The sequence below is a fragment of the Balaenoptera musculus genome, chromosome 13, assembly GCF_009873245.2.
Source record: "Balaenoptera musculus isolate JJ_BM4_2016_0621 chromosome 13, mBalMus1.pri.v3, whole genome shotgun sequence".
NCBI classification, from domain to species: domain Eukaryota; kingdom Metazoa; phylum Chordata; class Mammalia; order Artiodactyla; family Balaenopteridae; genus Balaenoptera; species Balaenoptera musculus.
The window spans coordinates 87,751,794-87,768,547 of NC_045797.1; positions in this window are offsets into that span (position 1 = coordinate 87,751,794).

Genomic DNA, 16,754 nt, shown 5'->3' on the forward strand with positions numbered 1-16,754 from the left:
TGCTACTTTTCTATTTGTTTTCTATTTTTTTCCCACCACCTCTTCTTTTTTGTTGCCCTTTTCTTTTTTAATTTCTACTTTTGGATTAATTACATTTTTTATGATTCCATTTTATCTATTTTATTTGCTTCTTACCTATAATTATTTGTTTCTTCTATTATTGTTGCTTTATGGTTGCTAGATACATATTTTATTCCATTGGGTCTACCTTTAATTATTATTTTACAATGTTACATACAGTATAAGAACTTTACAAAAACATAGTCCTAGTCTTCTACTCTTTTTTCAGTCTTTTTTCTCTTTTTGAATATGTTCTATTTTTATGTCTTTGCATTCACTAATCTTTTCTTATGCAGTGTCTAATATGAAATTAATGCATTCAGTGTCTCATCTCAGGCACTTTTTTATCTATAAGTTTAATTTGTGTCTTTTATAAATCTTCAATATTTCTAACATGTTCAATATTTCCTCTACCTCCTTGTACAAATAAAATACAGTAATAATAGCTTTTTAAATGTCTTTATCTACTAATTCTTTCATCTATAACATCTCTGAGTGTGTTTCTATTGGTTGATTTTCTCTTCTCTACAGGTTGTATTTTTCTGCATAATTGGATTCCTGGTTTCTTCGATTAGATGCCATGCATTATGACTTTTACCCTGTTGTGTGCTTTATAATTTTTCTAAACATTGGGGTTTTTTAAAAAATGTTTTTTATGATATTATGTTGGCCCACTGCAACATTCAGTCTAGAGATAACCATTCCTCACTAGTGAGGCAAGATGCTTCTGTGTACACCAGCCAATGCCCTGTAAACTATGAGGCTTTCCAGTTTACCTAGTGGGAACAGGCACTGTGCAATCACCAAGTGCTGTCTGCTATAATACCTGTGGTTATGTCATTATTATTATTATTTTTATTGACTCAGGTAGCTTTCTCACATACCTGCTCTGATCAGTACTTAATTGAATACATGAAAGGAACCCTCTCAGATCTCTAGAACTCTATTTCTTTGCAGCCTTCTCTTCTTCAGTATTCTGCCTATAAATTAACAGCTTTGGCCCCCTTTGACTTCTAGCTCTGTCTCTTCAACTCAGAAAGACCAAGATGCAATAATAAGGTTACATCTCCCTGCAATGATACCTGAACACTCTTCAGGGAGCAATCTGGGATTATTGTATGATTCATCATGCTTGTTTTTCATCTCTCAGGGATCCCTCTCTGGCCCACAATGACTGCACACTATTGTTTCACATAGTTTGCAAGTTTTTCATTGCTTCAGGTAGTAGGGTAAATCTGGTCCCTTTTATTCCTGGAATCCAAAGAACTACAAAATTCCTTTTTGTGCATTTTTCTTATTTCAAATATATATTTTTAATTTTTTAATTTATATACATATAAAATACTATAAACATTAACCTGATTATTACATTAGCTGTATTCCACAGATCAGGTTTCAGTAAACATTTTTCTGTAAAAGGAAATTTGGTAAAACTTTTAGCATTTATGTGCCTCATTGTCTATGTTGCAATTACTCAATTCAGCCATAGTAAGACAAAATCAGCAACTGGCAGTACATACAGAAATGGATGTTGCTGTGTTCTAATAAACCTTTATTTACAAAACAGGCAGTGAGCTGGTGCAAAAACACTAGTGTAATAACTTCTTCTGTAAATATTATTTTGTATGCAGTTCCATCACATTAATAAAACTTTCTAATTTTGCTCTGATTTTCCCTCTTCTCCTAACAGTTTAAATAGATTGTTTCTGTTGTTATTCTTGTTAATCTCTAGTGTTTTTGCATTGTGGATAGAGCATATTGTTTGTATGATTTGTATTATTTACCATTTATTGGAGTTTTCTTGGTACCCTAAGTTACAGTTAATTTTTAATTGTCTTATGTGCATTTGTGAAAAAAAATATGTTTTATTATTGGAGTTCAGAGTTCAATGTATGATGATTATATGATTTACTTTATTCATTATTCATTGCTTTCTTTTAAAATTAATTTTAGCACTTGATCTATTTGAGATTGGTAGAGATTTGTTAAATCTGGTTGTAGCATGATTCTATTTTTCCTTGCATCTCTTGAAGTTTCAGCCTTATGAAAGTTGTGTTATTTGGTGCATAATTTTAATAATTGTTATGGAAGAACCATGCATTATCGTATTTAACATTTTTGAGTGTCCTGTTTCATCTCTGTTAATGCTTTTTGATCTGGGATGTCAGATCTGACTATATTAGGTATCTAAATCATGACCTCTGCTTTGTTTCTTCTTATTTAACTAGTATATCATTGCCCCTGACTTTTACATTTACTCTTTTGATCTTTTTGTTTTGGTTTGACTCTTTTAAAAGATTTTGATTAGAATTTGTTCTTTTAGCCAGTCTGAAAGTTTTTTATTGTAATTATATTTAATTCATGCTTTTAAATATTTAATTTTTGACATTTAGGAAATGTTGCATTTTTTTCCCTGATAGTTTCTTTCATACTAATAGCTTTCTATAATACATTCAGTAGCCTCTTTTCCTTGGAACTGTCTATTGCTTTTCTACTATTATCAGCTTTTTACTGGCTAGTAACAACTTCTCACTTTCTCCTCTCCTTTTCCTATAGCAGCCAAATTGAAGAAATAATATTTTACCCAATTAATTCCTATGTGGTAATCAAAGCAGTATATATATTTTTTGACGATGCAGATACACTATAGTCACTCTGTGTTTTGATAGTTGTACACTATCTATATTTTCTCATCTTAGATTTATGATTTTTGGTTTTCCACCTTGTCTTTAATCTTTATTTTTGAAGGCCAGTTTGCCTAACACATGTCCTTGGCTTATATTTTCTCTCCCTGTTTATGCTAAATATATTCTTCTATTGTCTGATGGCACATGTCATTACTGCCAAAAATTGTGATGTCAGTCTGACTTTCTTCGTTTTGTAAATGACTTGGTATTTTTGCTTAAGATTTTCAAAGATTAAAAAATGGAATATAATTAATTAATAATTAATCATGCAGGTATATATTTAAAATCTAAAAATATAATAAATTATGAATAAGCTCTACCTATTTTAGGTTGATTTTCCTCAGATATGCTCTGTGTGCTTTCATATTATGGTTTCAAGTCTTTAATTTCAGGAAATTTTTCTTAAATTATTGAATTATTTCTTAAATTATTGCTTTGATTTTCTTCTTCATTGACTCCTATACATAGAGAGAAGGAAAGATGTTAACTCTCTCTTGGCTATTTTCTACATCACTTTCTTTCCAATTTTTTTTTCTTAATGTTTTTATTCATTAAAATGTTTTTCTTTACATCTTCTAATATATCAAGGCAAAATCTATGCTGTTTACTTACTGTTTACATGCTTTTGACCTCCTCCTTGTGTAATATTTATCTCTGAAATTGTTATTTTACTTATAATTCTTCTCTAAATTCTGTCTGCTGAAATTAAAATCTTCTTCTTGGTCCAATCACTTGAGTTTTTCAAGTTCAAAATATTGTATTTTCATAGCTTATACCATTTTCTTAATTTCATCTAACTTATTTTGATACATTACTTTGCACATTTCATCTGTTTTATATGCAACTTTCTGACATGCTTTTAATTCCTCTGAAGACATTTTTTTTCCAAAAAAAAATGAGTCTTCAAAAAAATGAAGACTCATTTTTTTCTACTTTATTTTACAATAATTTTGTGTGGTATTTGACCAAAATCCCTTTCTCTTCTCCAGTTTAATTTTGATTGATTTTCTTATGCTTGTAAAAGATGGATGTGGCCAAATAACGTTTTTAGCTTCACAACTCTAAACTCTATTTTCGATTGTTACCATGAAATGTTAAAAAAAATGTGGTACTCTCCTTCTAGAGATCAGCTGGTTTTGTTTTTTGCCCCCTATGAACCCTCACTTTCATTGGTACCTACTGACTCTGGCTGAATCATTCTCATTCTACCAATACTAGGGCTGGGCTTTTCCTTGGAAAGAAGCCATGGTTAGTTCATGTTGATGATTCATGAGTTCCAGAATCTTCCAACACTGTCCAGCCTCCATGCATCCACCTAGGTGGATGGAGCCCAAAAGTACCCTCTCAGTTTTAGCCTCTGCCCTCAGGTTGCACGAGTGACATTTCCACTGAGTGATGGTGGTGAATCTTGAATTTTTTTTTTCATGGATTTCAAAATTCCTTTTTCCCTGTCCAAGCAAATCTCTCCTGGTGCTTTCCTTTCAATATTAACACTCCTCCAGCTCTATCTGCTATGGAAATATCTCTAGTGCCTTCAAATAGTTTTGTCTCTGTGTGTTTTAATATTTTTTCCAGAGTTTAATATTGTTATCTCTTTGAGGCTTTGTTTCTTACAAATTATTTGACCATTACCAGAAGCAAAAGCACTACATTTTTTAACTAAATGCTATTTCTCTTTAATTATGGGAAGTTATTAGATTAAATATTCTTTAAAAAGTCAAAACTAAGGTAGATAGAAAAATTGTAAAGAACAACTTACCATGGAGCCTTTGACATGATAACAACTATTTTTCTTGTAATTGGATTCAGTTGAATTTAAATATTTATTGAATATTTGCTTTGTTCTTTTTGTCAGGTACCATACTAGCTAGGGATACAGAGATGAATAAGATTTGGCCATGTCTTCAAGGGGCTCAGATCTTGTGCATATATCAAACATACACAGATATAACTCTAATACATATCACAATGTGAGCTGTACTCTGGATATTCAGAAGGGAGAGAGAGTAATTTTCACCAGAATAATAATATCAGCTTTTACAAAGTGGGTGACAAATGATCTGAGCCTTGCAGACAGTGTAGGATTAGAAGATGGAGAGAACTTTCAGGTTGAAGATAGACCATGAGCTGGTATAAATATTTAAATAAATTCATGATAATAAGGAGACTCAAACACACCCAATAAGGAGACACATCAGATAAACATGGAATCAAAATCATGACTTTTTTTTCAGTTGACTTTGAATGAGTTACAATAAATTTCTGAGTCATAGTTTGTCACATTTTGAGATCTTATAATAATACCTGTGTCTCAACACTGTTATGAAGATTAAGTGAAAGCATATATACATTATATAGACCATAAGTCTCTGAGTCAGATGTAAGTCCATCATCCCCACCAACACATACACAAATTCACACACATGCACACACACAAACACACATGTACGTGTTATTATTGGGAAAGCAGTTGCAAATATTACCATTTTTACAGTTGTTACTTCAGACATTTTACAAATCTAAACCGCTGCCCCCCCCCACCCCCGTCTCCGGAAACACAATGTATATCTGGTGATGCACAGTTTTCATAGTTGAATCCTAAAGTTAGTTTATTAAATGGGTGCATTATTCACATGCTGTGTCATCCACTTATGCCCCAAAGCAATAACATAAACTGCCCTTGAGAAAATATTTGTGGACAAGAGAGCCCTAATCATAGATATAGCCTCATAAAACACTGTGTTCTCTCATTTTATAGCTTCACCCATACACATTTCTCAGCTGGATACCGTCATGGAAAAGTAATGCCAGGAGACTGGGAATCTCCAGTGGGTTTCATCCTCTTGGTGAGGCTGTGTTGAAAACGCTTTGACAGAGGGCTCTTCTCCTGGGGCTCATCAAATATTGCTGGTAGAGAGTTTGCTTGCTTTAAATATTTCCTTTCCTCAGGTACCCGAGAATACCGTGTAATTTGTAGAGATAACTGGGATAATGAATGCACACTGTAGTCAGCTATTACCGATAGTAATTGGTGTACCTTTCATCTCCTGTCAAGCAGAGTGGTTAGGACTAGGACCAAAAGGCAGCTATCATCGCTCTCATTTCTTGACTCAGACAAAAGGTAAAAAATGTGCATGTCTGTGCTGATAGGTGTCTGATCAAAGCAGCTGAAAGCTGTCAGAAGCCAGCGCGCCTCAGCACCCTGACTTCTCCTTAATGCAGCTCTGCCTTTGATCCTCCGCCGCCTAACTACAGTTCTATTTATGTAAAAAATAATAATTGGGGTTGTAACTGAACAGAAGAAAGTGCCATTTTCTATTTTGATGCTGGTTTTGCAGCCTGATAAAGCTAGGAAATGTGGACCAATTCTATCCAGAGTGTGTATGTGTTCAACTCATTCAGTAAAACAAAAACTACAATCAAATACCATTGAAACTTCAGCAAATAAATTTGCAGTCAGCAGTAAGCAGAATGCTGATAGAAAGAAATCATTCCCCTTGGAAGGTTTAAAAAAAAACACTCAAGTCAAATTGTTGCAATATTGGCATCTGTGTTTTGTCTTTTCAGCAAAATCGACCAGCTGACTATAAATTTATAAAAGGGGAACTGGTCTTGGATTTAAAAGATTTGGGGTCAAATCTCAGGTCTGTCACTTTCTGGCCATGTGAATTTATACTCATTACTAATCACATATGTGCTCCAGGTATCATCTGGTATATGATACATGGGTACATTCCTACATCCTGGTTACTGAGAGCATTGTACGAAAATGTTGGCTTGTTGTTATTAAAAGCAACAGAGGAAGACTTTTGGCCAGAGACCAGACAGACAAGTATTAATATCACTTAACCCTTCTCTTTACCAGGTTCCACTGCCACTCTCGATAAATAGAACCAAGTATCTTTCATCTCTGTAATAAAGTTTACTGAATGAGTAAATGCATAAATGAACGTGAGCAAGAACTAATGAAATTTACTAATAAATTTTACTTTACTTTACAGAATAGTGTAGAGATAAGTTCCAGAAAAGCTACATTTATGTCTTTATTACTATGATTACTAGTGATTTATCTGCACTCAGCCTTAATATTCAGACATGCAGACACCCATACATAAGCAGGACACTGAGCCTGGCCCTTATACGTGTCACTAAACGTCTGTGACTGTTACTCTGAGTAAATATGTTTCCAAAGTAATCACTTAAAGAGCATAAAGTTTATGATCTCAAGGAATCAATACCTTCCACAATACCTAAAGCATGTTTAGTATACAATAAATGTTTCTTGAAAGAGCCAGTCATTCTTCCATAATATTCTGAGGGGGGAAATCTCATACAACTTTTAAATTATTTTATCACACTTATTTGGATTTATCCCTTGCTGCCACCTTGAAACTCTGCTCTCTAAATGTCACAGAACTTGGAGCACACCTTGTCTGGTAAGTACTATGTGTTCAATCAATGTCTGCAGAAGGAATTCAAATATCTATAAAAGCTACAATCATTAGAGGCTGGAGTTTGTTGTGACACTAAGATTCTGATCAAATCTGCAACTTGAGAGCCACCAGCACAGGACTGGGGCTTCAAAGGCTCAATATGGGCAGTTAGTAAACATTCAATGAGCTGTTCCAGAAAACCATTATTACCAGATAATTTTCATTTTCACCTTGGTTGTCTTTTCAGGCCAGCCAACCAAGGCATGGAATCAACAACTATGCCCTGCAGGTTTTTTGAACTTGAGTTCAAGACGGAGTTTTAGGTCATTTCCACTCTTGTGAGCACTCGCTGCTTTCCCACAGAACCCAGCCAGGCAGACCCCTCCCGGGACCTCCACCTCTGGCAGAGAAGGGAGGGCTGTGCTGGGTGGTTTTCAGTCTCAGTCAAAGCTGTGCCTCTGTCACTGGCCCCATCCCCACATTTTCACATTTGTCCACAGTAGACAAAGACTCAGCAATATTTCTCTTCAAACTTATTTCTAATATGATGGAGAGGAAAAGAAAACATTTCAGAAATGAACAACAGAATCTCATATGGTCTGAAGTTCCATAGGAGCAGTGATTTATTGAATGTGTATGTGTGTCTGTATATGCACATTTTTTTTTAAATACATAGACTCTTCCTGAGTCTCCAGTCTTCTACCCACTTTGCACATTTTGGACTTGCCAGCCACTTACACATTCTATTGGCTCTGTTTCTCTGGAGGAACCTGATTGACTAACGCCCCTATATTTTCAGATCTTTCTACCATAACTTCCTCTCACTATCAGCACATGAATAAGCTGTGTCTTTCCTAAGACTTGGTCGTTGGTCCCTAAGAGAGGTGAAGGGAAGGAGCTTTCCCTAGTCCCTGAGTCTTTGGGTTTTAAGGTCAGTGATGAGGAGTGTTGCTTGAAGCAGTATTTCCTGACTTCTTGGAAAGAGCAGAATGGGGTAAGAAAGAATGAGCAAAACATACCAAGGAACAGAGGTAAGCAGTGGAGGAGACAAAACCCTTGAGTTCATGGTTCCAATGGGTCTGAAGCAGTTATCCGCCTGTGTTTCCCAGTTATGTGAGACAAACACTTTGCTTTTTGTCTTAAGTTTATTGGGGCTCAGTTTCTGGCACTTATAAATGACAATAAATAGTGTTAAGGGAGTTTTTAAAAAGAAGAGATAACCTATGCTCAAAAATTAGGAAAGAAGAAAAGGGAGGTTTGATGATTAAGATTAACTCTGATTGAGGGAGAGGGCTGCAAGCTAGAAGTGTATTTAGAGACTCCTGAGCACTAGCTTGAATAATTTCTTAAATTATCCGGCCATCAGGAGGCAGAGAAAGATTGGCATACAGAAGTGACATAATCAGACTCAGGTTTGAGAAGCTTAACTTCGAAGCAATCTAGATAATTATTTAAAGGAGAAAGACTGAAGTCTGGAAGCCAGTAATACTTTTTGAAAAAAGCAATTTAAATCTGAAACTACTCAGCATTTAAAGTGAAAGATTGAAATTTGGTAAAATTATAAAATCCATTGCCACGACCACCACATAGGTGGATTGCATATTATAGCGATTATAGCACACATTATACGCTATATATGCATATTACAGCATATAATATACGTTATAATATATATATGCATATATATGCATATATATTATAGCAACAGAAGAGGAAGCATCAAAGATCAGTCTGTAGCCTCAAGTCAGAGCAAAGAAAATGCCGCCAGGGAAGCTGAGAATGTGTGTGACTATCTGCTGGTTCATCCCTCCTCACTCTAGAGAGGAATAAATGTGGAGGAGGCGTGTGAGATGGACACTGGCCTTTAGGTAGAAGGTTGAGCTCAAAATGCCAGCTGGAAAATCATGTGGAGAAGTCCTGAGTAGAAATTACAGAAAGGTGGTACTCTGGAACTGAGATTCAAATTTAGAAATCTTTATCAGTGAAGAAAGAAAGAAAGTTGCATGCATGGATAAACCCTGGTAGTACTCAATGTCTAATTTTAAAAAAAAAAGAGGGAAAGAAAGAAAGAAAGAAAGAAGGAAAGAGAGAGAGAAAGAGAGAGAGAGAGAGAAAGAAAGAAAGAAAGAATGAAAGAAAGAACAAAAGAAAGAAAGAAAGAAAGAAAGAAAGAAAGAAAGAAAGAAAGAAAGAAAGAAAGAAAGAAAGAAAGGAAAAGAAAGAAAGAAAGGAAAAGAAAGAAAGAAAGAAAAAGAAAGAAAGAAAGAAGAAAGAAAGGAAGAAAGAAAGGAGATCCAGGAGTGTCCAGGAGGTCTCAGCTCCAAGGAGCTGCAGCAGCGCTGTGGTTCCCACTCATCCACACTTTGTAACTAGTTTAAGCCCCGCCTAATTACCCAATTTCACAGTGCCGTCAGTTTTTGCTAAGATGTGACTCTTACAGGTGAGGATCCAAATCATACAAAATTGATGTCAGATGGAATTTTCCTGAAACTCAGAGTAGACTCCCTAAAATTCTACTGCTTTTCACCCCAACCCAAACCCCAGGACAACAAATTCTACCTTGAACCTACTGTTTCCTTTTTCCACACGCTATTCTTTTCTTCCTCAGGTGTCCCTACCATAATCATCCCTATCTATCTATCTATCTATCTATCTATCTACACATATATGCAAATATACGTAACACACACCATATATAGATAGAGATAAAGAGAGATATAGAGATATATACACACAGAGAACTGTTGTGTTTAAAAAAAAAAAAAAATCAAAAAAAAAAAAAAAAAAAATCCTAGCACTCAATGCATTCATTTTCTGTAGAGACAAGTGCAATCAATTCAGTTATTTGGGTAATTATTTCAGAATTAATTCTTTTGTGTGATATAATATTAATTCATCCAGAGAAATGTTTTTTTAGAATAACTCATAAAAAGAAATATAAATTACACTAGGAAGAAAGGAGTACCAAACTGTTATCTCAGTTGCCAAATTTTATAATTTCATAACCAATAAAGTCTGATCTGTGTTATCAGGAAAAGTACCTTAGTTCTTCAGTTGCTTATCATGACAACTTATTTTTTAGCTTAATAGAGTTCACAAAAATCTTTCCTATATTTGATGTTTATGGTAATCATGCGAGGAAGGTATCATCATATTCCCTTTTTGTAGATGAAGTCACAAAAGTTCAGAGATTTTATGGGACTTTCTTGAGAATGCACAGCCAAGGAATTCTAGAGCCAGGACTTGGCCCAGGTCTGATTCCCCCACCCCACTGTCTTTCCGTTTTGCACCACTCAGTGGCATCTGTGCAAAGAATTATTGATTTTTTAGTAAAATAATCTCACTCATTTGTTTCAATATGCTGTCATAATGTCAAGGTGACTGCTATTAACACGTCACTGGAAACTGTCTTTCTTTTCATTCTATTTACTCTCCCAGAAAACCAGAGGAAATGTACTATTACACAAAGATGAAATGAGCTGACGGTAAGGCGAATGATGGTTTCTGGAGGGGAGGAAACCATCTGAATCTTTGTTGGTTCGTTTTAAATGAGGCAGTTAAAGACACACAGAGACACTCCACCCTTGGCCAGAAATCTTGCCGTAAACAGAGGCTGGATAAAGTGGGATAAAGGAAATATGCACATTCATTTCCAAGGTTTGGGATTTTGGCATTGATAAGGAAGAAAAGTTAAAGTCTGCATAGGTAATCACAGATTCTCCACTCAGCTAGGATTCTCTTCTAAAACACCGATCTCTTTAAACTTTTCCTTCACTCCCACCTGTGAAGAAATGGTAAACATTCATCACTAAAGTGTTTTTTTTTTTCATTTATTTAATTAACATTTGTAAAGAATGTTATGATCCTCCAAGGTAGTATACATTAGAGCTGGCAAGTAATCGTCAAGATTAATAAGTAAGTAAAGGTTCTAGCTTGAAGCCAAGGCTTTAAAACTAGATAACCTTACCTGAATATATTGGTTTTGATTGTATTTGTGTTCATAAACTCATATGAACATAAAAAATAAGTACATTAAGGGAAATTTTTTTTTCTTATATTCTATTTATTCTTCCTTTCACAGTTTGTACAACATACAGTCCTCTCCTTACCAAAGCCAGAAGCTGTGGTCTCCCATCCAGGTGGTGTCCAAACAGCAAGTCGGCAAATGTAGAATTAAATGAACCCTCTTTTTGTGATCAAATAATAGTAATGTCTTGCAGGAAAAAAAAAAAAAAGAAAAAACATTTTTATGAGTATAAGATTATTAGCTCATGCTCTTCTAGAATTTCTTCTCTCCACCACCAGTCTTCTGTCCATGTAATATGTCATCTGCTTTGGAAATTTAATTAGTCTGTTCCTTGCCTAGGACTTTTGATAGTAAAACACCCTATCTTAGTCTATTCAGGCTGCTCTAACAAAATACCACAGATGAGTTGGCTTTCAAACAACAGGCAGTTATTTCTGTTACTAATAGCAGACTATGAGGTATAAGATCAAGGTGCTGGCAGATTCACGTCTGGTAAGAACCAATTTCTTGGCTATCTTCTTGCTGTGACGTCACCTGTTAAAGGGGATCCCTCTGGTGTCTCTTTCATAAGGGCACTGATCTTATTCACAGAGCTCCATCTTCCTGACCTAATCACCTCCCAAAGACCCCACCCCCTAACACTACCACATTTGGGGTTAGGTTTCAACATATGGACTTCGGGGGACACAAATATTCAGTTCAAAGTGCACCCCAAACACTTTGTAGCTCTTGAAATTCTTCCCTCTCTTGTCCTCAGTGTTTTCATCTGGGATGGAAACACGGATGTTAGACTAAATTATCTCTAGTGCACCTTCCACTTTGAACATTGTACGTTTTCAACACCTTGGTCTCATCACTCATCCTCCCCTCACCTCCTCCAACTCCTACCCTCCAATTTCCCAGGCCTTCCTCTCTGCCAGGCTCAGGCCAGTTAAACTATTTGTCTAAGTTCAAATAAATGGAAAACAGCTGAGCCAGTATTTCATCCCAGCTTGACGTGACTTTTTTTTTTGGTACCAGTTTTATTTTTTTTTTTAACTTTTTATCTTATATTGGAGTATAGCCGATTAACAATGCTGTGATAGTTTCATGGGCACAGCAAAGTGATTCAGCCATACATATACATGTATCCATTCTCCCCCAGACTCCCCTCCCAGCTTGATGTGACTCTTTACTGATGATTCTGAGATGGCCTGCTTCTGCACACCGTACATATCAACTAAGAAAAACGTTCAAAAATCTCATCTGTCTACGTCTTCTTATGCCACCGATAATACTTTAAAGACAAACTCTAAATTGCAGATCCAGTCCTATCTTACCTCCTGGGTCTAAAGCACTTTGCAATAATTGGTATTAACAAGTTCACACTATGATACCAAAAAATGTTGTACTGCCTTATCATATATATGTAAGAGTGCTTTTAAATTAGTATATATGATTGGTTTTCCCTTCTTTGGAGTTGCATTGGATATAGTCTACCTGATAATATTCGCTTAACCTGACAACCAACTCTCTAAGAGGCAACTGAATGCAATTCAGTAACTCAAGTATACCGTGCTGTCTGATGGAAAGACTATGAAACCTGGGAGACTGAAATCGTTTACTCATACAGTGGAGAAGCTTCTGCTTCCTTTTAAACTTCTCTAGTGGAACCCCATCTGTTTGGGTCTTCCAGTATCCTTCCTTCCTTCTTTTGAAAAAGCCCTTAGTTTACTCTCTGGAAACTACCTCTGCTCCTTTGCAAGGATTTCGGTGACCTTGGGAGCTGAGTCTTCTACCACCACCCCTGGGCAAGGCACTGGTAGATGGCAAACTACCCACTCACATACTCTTTTCAAGGATATTGGGATGTGGGGATAGTGGTAGCAGACACATATTTAACCAGTCCTGGGGAAGCATGTTATTTTCTGTCAACCAGGTCCCTAGAGCTCTGTAGGTTGTAGGGTCTGCATTTCCTTCAGTTCTGTGACCTCTTGCATAGTCTTCCAATAATTCTGTTTTGTTTGGTTTTTATTCGTCTTTGTTAGTGAAAGGAGAAGTGATTTTTATTAGTTTCATCCAAAAAAAAAAAAACCCAAAGCTGCTACATATTTATGTATTTAGCAAATAATTTTCTAAACAGCATACACATAGGCTAACTTTCAGGCCTGGAATATCTAAGTGACCATAAATTCCAAAATTGTTGACTGAAATAACCCCTTCCCATGTGAAAACAAAAAGGACAGCCCAAGTATCATGCAACAGCTGGGATAGTCTATTCTTCGTTGATTCTCAAATATCAGGAAGTTTTTTACTTAAATTTGGGTGTGGGATAAATGTAATACCTTTACTCTCTGAATCAGTCCTTGCCCCATTCCCATCCAAAATACAAAAGGTCATTCCCAAGCAGTAACTTGTTTCTACTTCATGTTAAGCACTTCCTGAAAAGAAAATGATGGAAATCATGGGGAAATGAAGACAGACTTCAAGGAGAGAAAAGCCACATGTGACCTTGAGGATGCAGAGGTCACTGGGTCTGTGAGACGATGATTTGGGGGAAGGAACCTGCACATTAGAGTCCATCTACAAAATGCCATGTATTTTTCTTCTGATGTTAAGTCTGACCCAGTCAATCACTGGATCCTCTTGCATCCCCTGACGCCCCCTTTTAAAGCTGGAATTTAAGTCTTCCCAAGGGTGGGATGGCGATGCCTGACTGGAAGCACTTCTATTAAACACTACGGAAATGAACATTGTTGTTTCAGGGAACACCCCCAGGATATAATGCAGCATCTACTCCCAAAGTCTGAATCCCTGGGAATTTGGAAAGAATGGTTCATGATAAGTTAATAGGATATCTTTTCTTGAGAAATTGTAAGGACAATATTTGTTGAACAATAAACGTTCAGTGAACCGAAATATAACAAAGAGCATCTCCTGGTCTTGTAAAGACCACATAACTTTCTGCCTCAACTCCCTCCTCTCAGCAAATTGGTCTGCTATCCCGAGAAACTGCTAGATTGCAACGATGTTGCTAAAGAAATAGTCTTCAAAGTACATAGTCATGGTACACAAATCCCCTGGAGGCATAGTCGGGAGTTTGGAGAGTTCAGATGGATCAAGGAGATTCAGCTTCCTTTTTATAGAGATGTTACAAAGCTGAACAAAGGGCACACCAGAAGCCATGTATAGGTTTGCAAGCAAAATGCATTTCTAAAGCTGTTCAGGGTTTGTTTGTTTTATTGTTTATATATTGCTTGCCTTGGAGAAAAGATGTGTGTCAAACTAGATTTCTGTTTGTTGTTTTACTTAATAAATTGAGCCTTTTTAATTGTACTAACAAATCAGGTTTTAGGAGAAATTACAGGCAATCCCGCTGACAAACAAGAGCTCTGTTGACAGGCTCATGAGGAATCTAGGCATTTAGATAATTATTTTTTTCCTCTAGGCAAGTTCTTCCAGGCACCCAAGACAATGGAACTCAGCCTCGGCCAGCTGAAGCCACCTTGAATGGCAGGATCAGATTAGCTCCAAATTTGGGAAGTGACAAATACATGCCTTACATTCTGATAGGCGCTAAAATTACGGAGATGGACCAAACACATTTTTCCTTGGAAAAGCGACAGCTTCCTAGCCAAGACTGATAGTGAAGACAACACTGACCAAAGAGCTTTATAAATGTTAAAATAAAGGGATTAAAAACTCTTCTAACATTGCTCCTCAGGGGAAGAGCACTGATTTATAAATTACAGACTCAGATTCAAGATGTAACTCTATTTACTACCTGTAACATTTTAGACTAAGTTGTGTGCTTTGAGTTATTTCATGTGAAAATAAAGGTATTAGGGTTTTGCTTACTTATATTTCTTAAATCCTTGATAGTGAATAAGAAATATATATGTAATTTAAATGAAGAAAATAATACATATTTAAGAGGATAGTAGTAAAGACCAAATATTAAAAATATTTATATAAAACATTTTAAAATGAGGTATTAGGTAAAATTTTATTATTATTATAATCAATCAGCATGTAGATTTAGCAAGTCTTCACCCACCCAAAAATGTTTTTTATTTGTGTGTGCACATACTAGTTAATTTTGTCACATTATCTAAAATAAAAGTATTTCATAGAATTTTTAAAACTTAAATGTTCATCTAAGTCTCTGTTTATTGAAAAGGAACATAGCTTACTTCATCTCAATCAGCCAACTCTGATTACCAATTTTTTTGTTTTCCTTTTACTTAATAAAAATGAATTTTGATATAAAATATCTTAGAAAAGGGATTCCTTTTATTTGGAAAATAATTTTATCTCAGCATTTTTCTCATCTAAATACAGGACCTGTTGACATTGATAGTGTTAAAATCTACTTTAATGTAAATAAACGACTGTCCTCACCTTAATTTGAATTTCCCAGTAAAATTACATTTTCTACTTTGATTATATTTAATGCACAAAGTTTATTCCATAGCCGTGCCTGGAGAGCAAAGCGACCCCATTTAGCTTTGCTTTTTAGGCTGAGAAAATCTGCTGCATGTCAATTACTTTTCCTTGAGAGAGTTCATTGATATTCAACATCTTCATCTTCCTTTTTAAATAAAATCAGGCGCTCAACTTTTATCTTGTATACGTGCAGTCTGAGCATGAACGCGCTGGATTTTAGATACACACCAGATCTAGAGAAGAGTAATGATGAAACTATATGGTAACCTCAGGGAAGGAAACTCCGGGGATTCAGGTATTAATCTTAGAGCAGGACGTTAATTCACAAAATCATTCTCCTACTCATTCAATTATTCAGTGAATCATACATTCATTCAATAATCACTTCGCAGTAAGGCAAAACCTCTGAGCCCTATACAAAATGTTCTTATATAGTCAATGCATTCGATTAGGAATCATGCCAAAAATGAAGAGGTGTTATAAGTGGGAGAAAAGCCACAGTGAGAGGAATGAACCCAAGGAAGTCACCACATTTTTTAGCATTAATGCATCGGTGGCCCTGATTTTTTATGAGTCCTGCGTGACCCCTTGTCCTTGTAAGGTGTTACATGTGTTTTTCAGGTTATATTTCAAAATAAAATCACTGTCATTGGATTATCTGGCTAACTTTGGACGTCTTTGGCAGCCAAAGTATACACCTGAGTGTTCTTAAACCATCAAAAAAATAAAACATTTGTGTTTCAGTGTTTCACACTGGGGGAGAATTCTCTGTCTGAGAATGAGAATGAGGTTTTATTTTTTGTTTTTGTTTTTTTGCACTGAGATCCCCACCAGATTCCATATCTTTCCCTCACTGTTCTCACCCACCTTCCGAAAAAATGGGAAAAATATGTAAATTTTGCTGCAACTGACTGTCTCCTTCTTCATGACCATCCATAACTGCTCTCAAGGAATTACAATATCAGCATTTACACCTTATTCTGAATATGCTTTTTCTTGCCCTGTCTTGCAGAATTTGCCCTATAAAATTCATTGTGTTTTTTCATGGAAAAGGTTTTCGGTCCCCTGAGAAGGATTTCAGAAAGAAGCAAGGCACGGGACCGTGATGAAGGTATTGCCGTG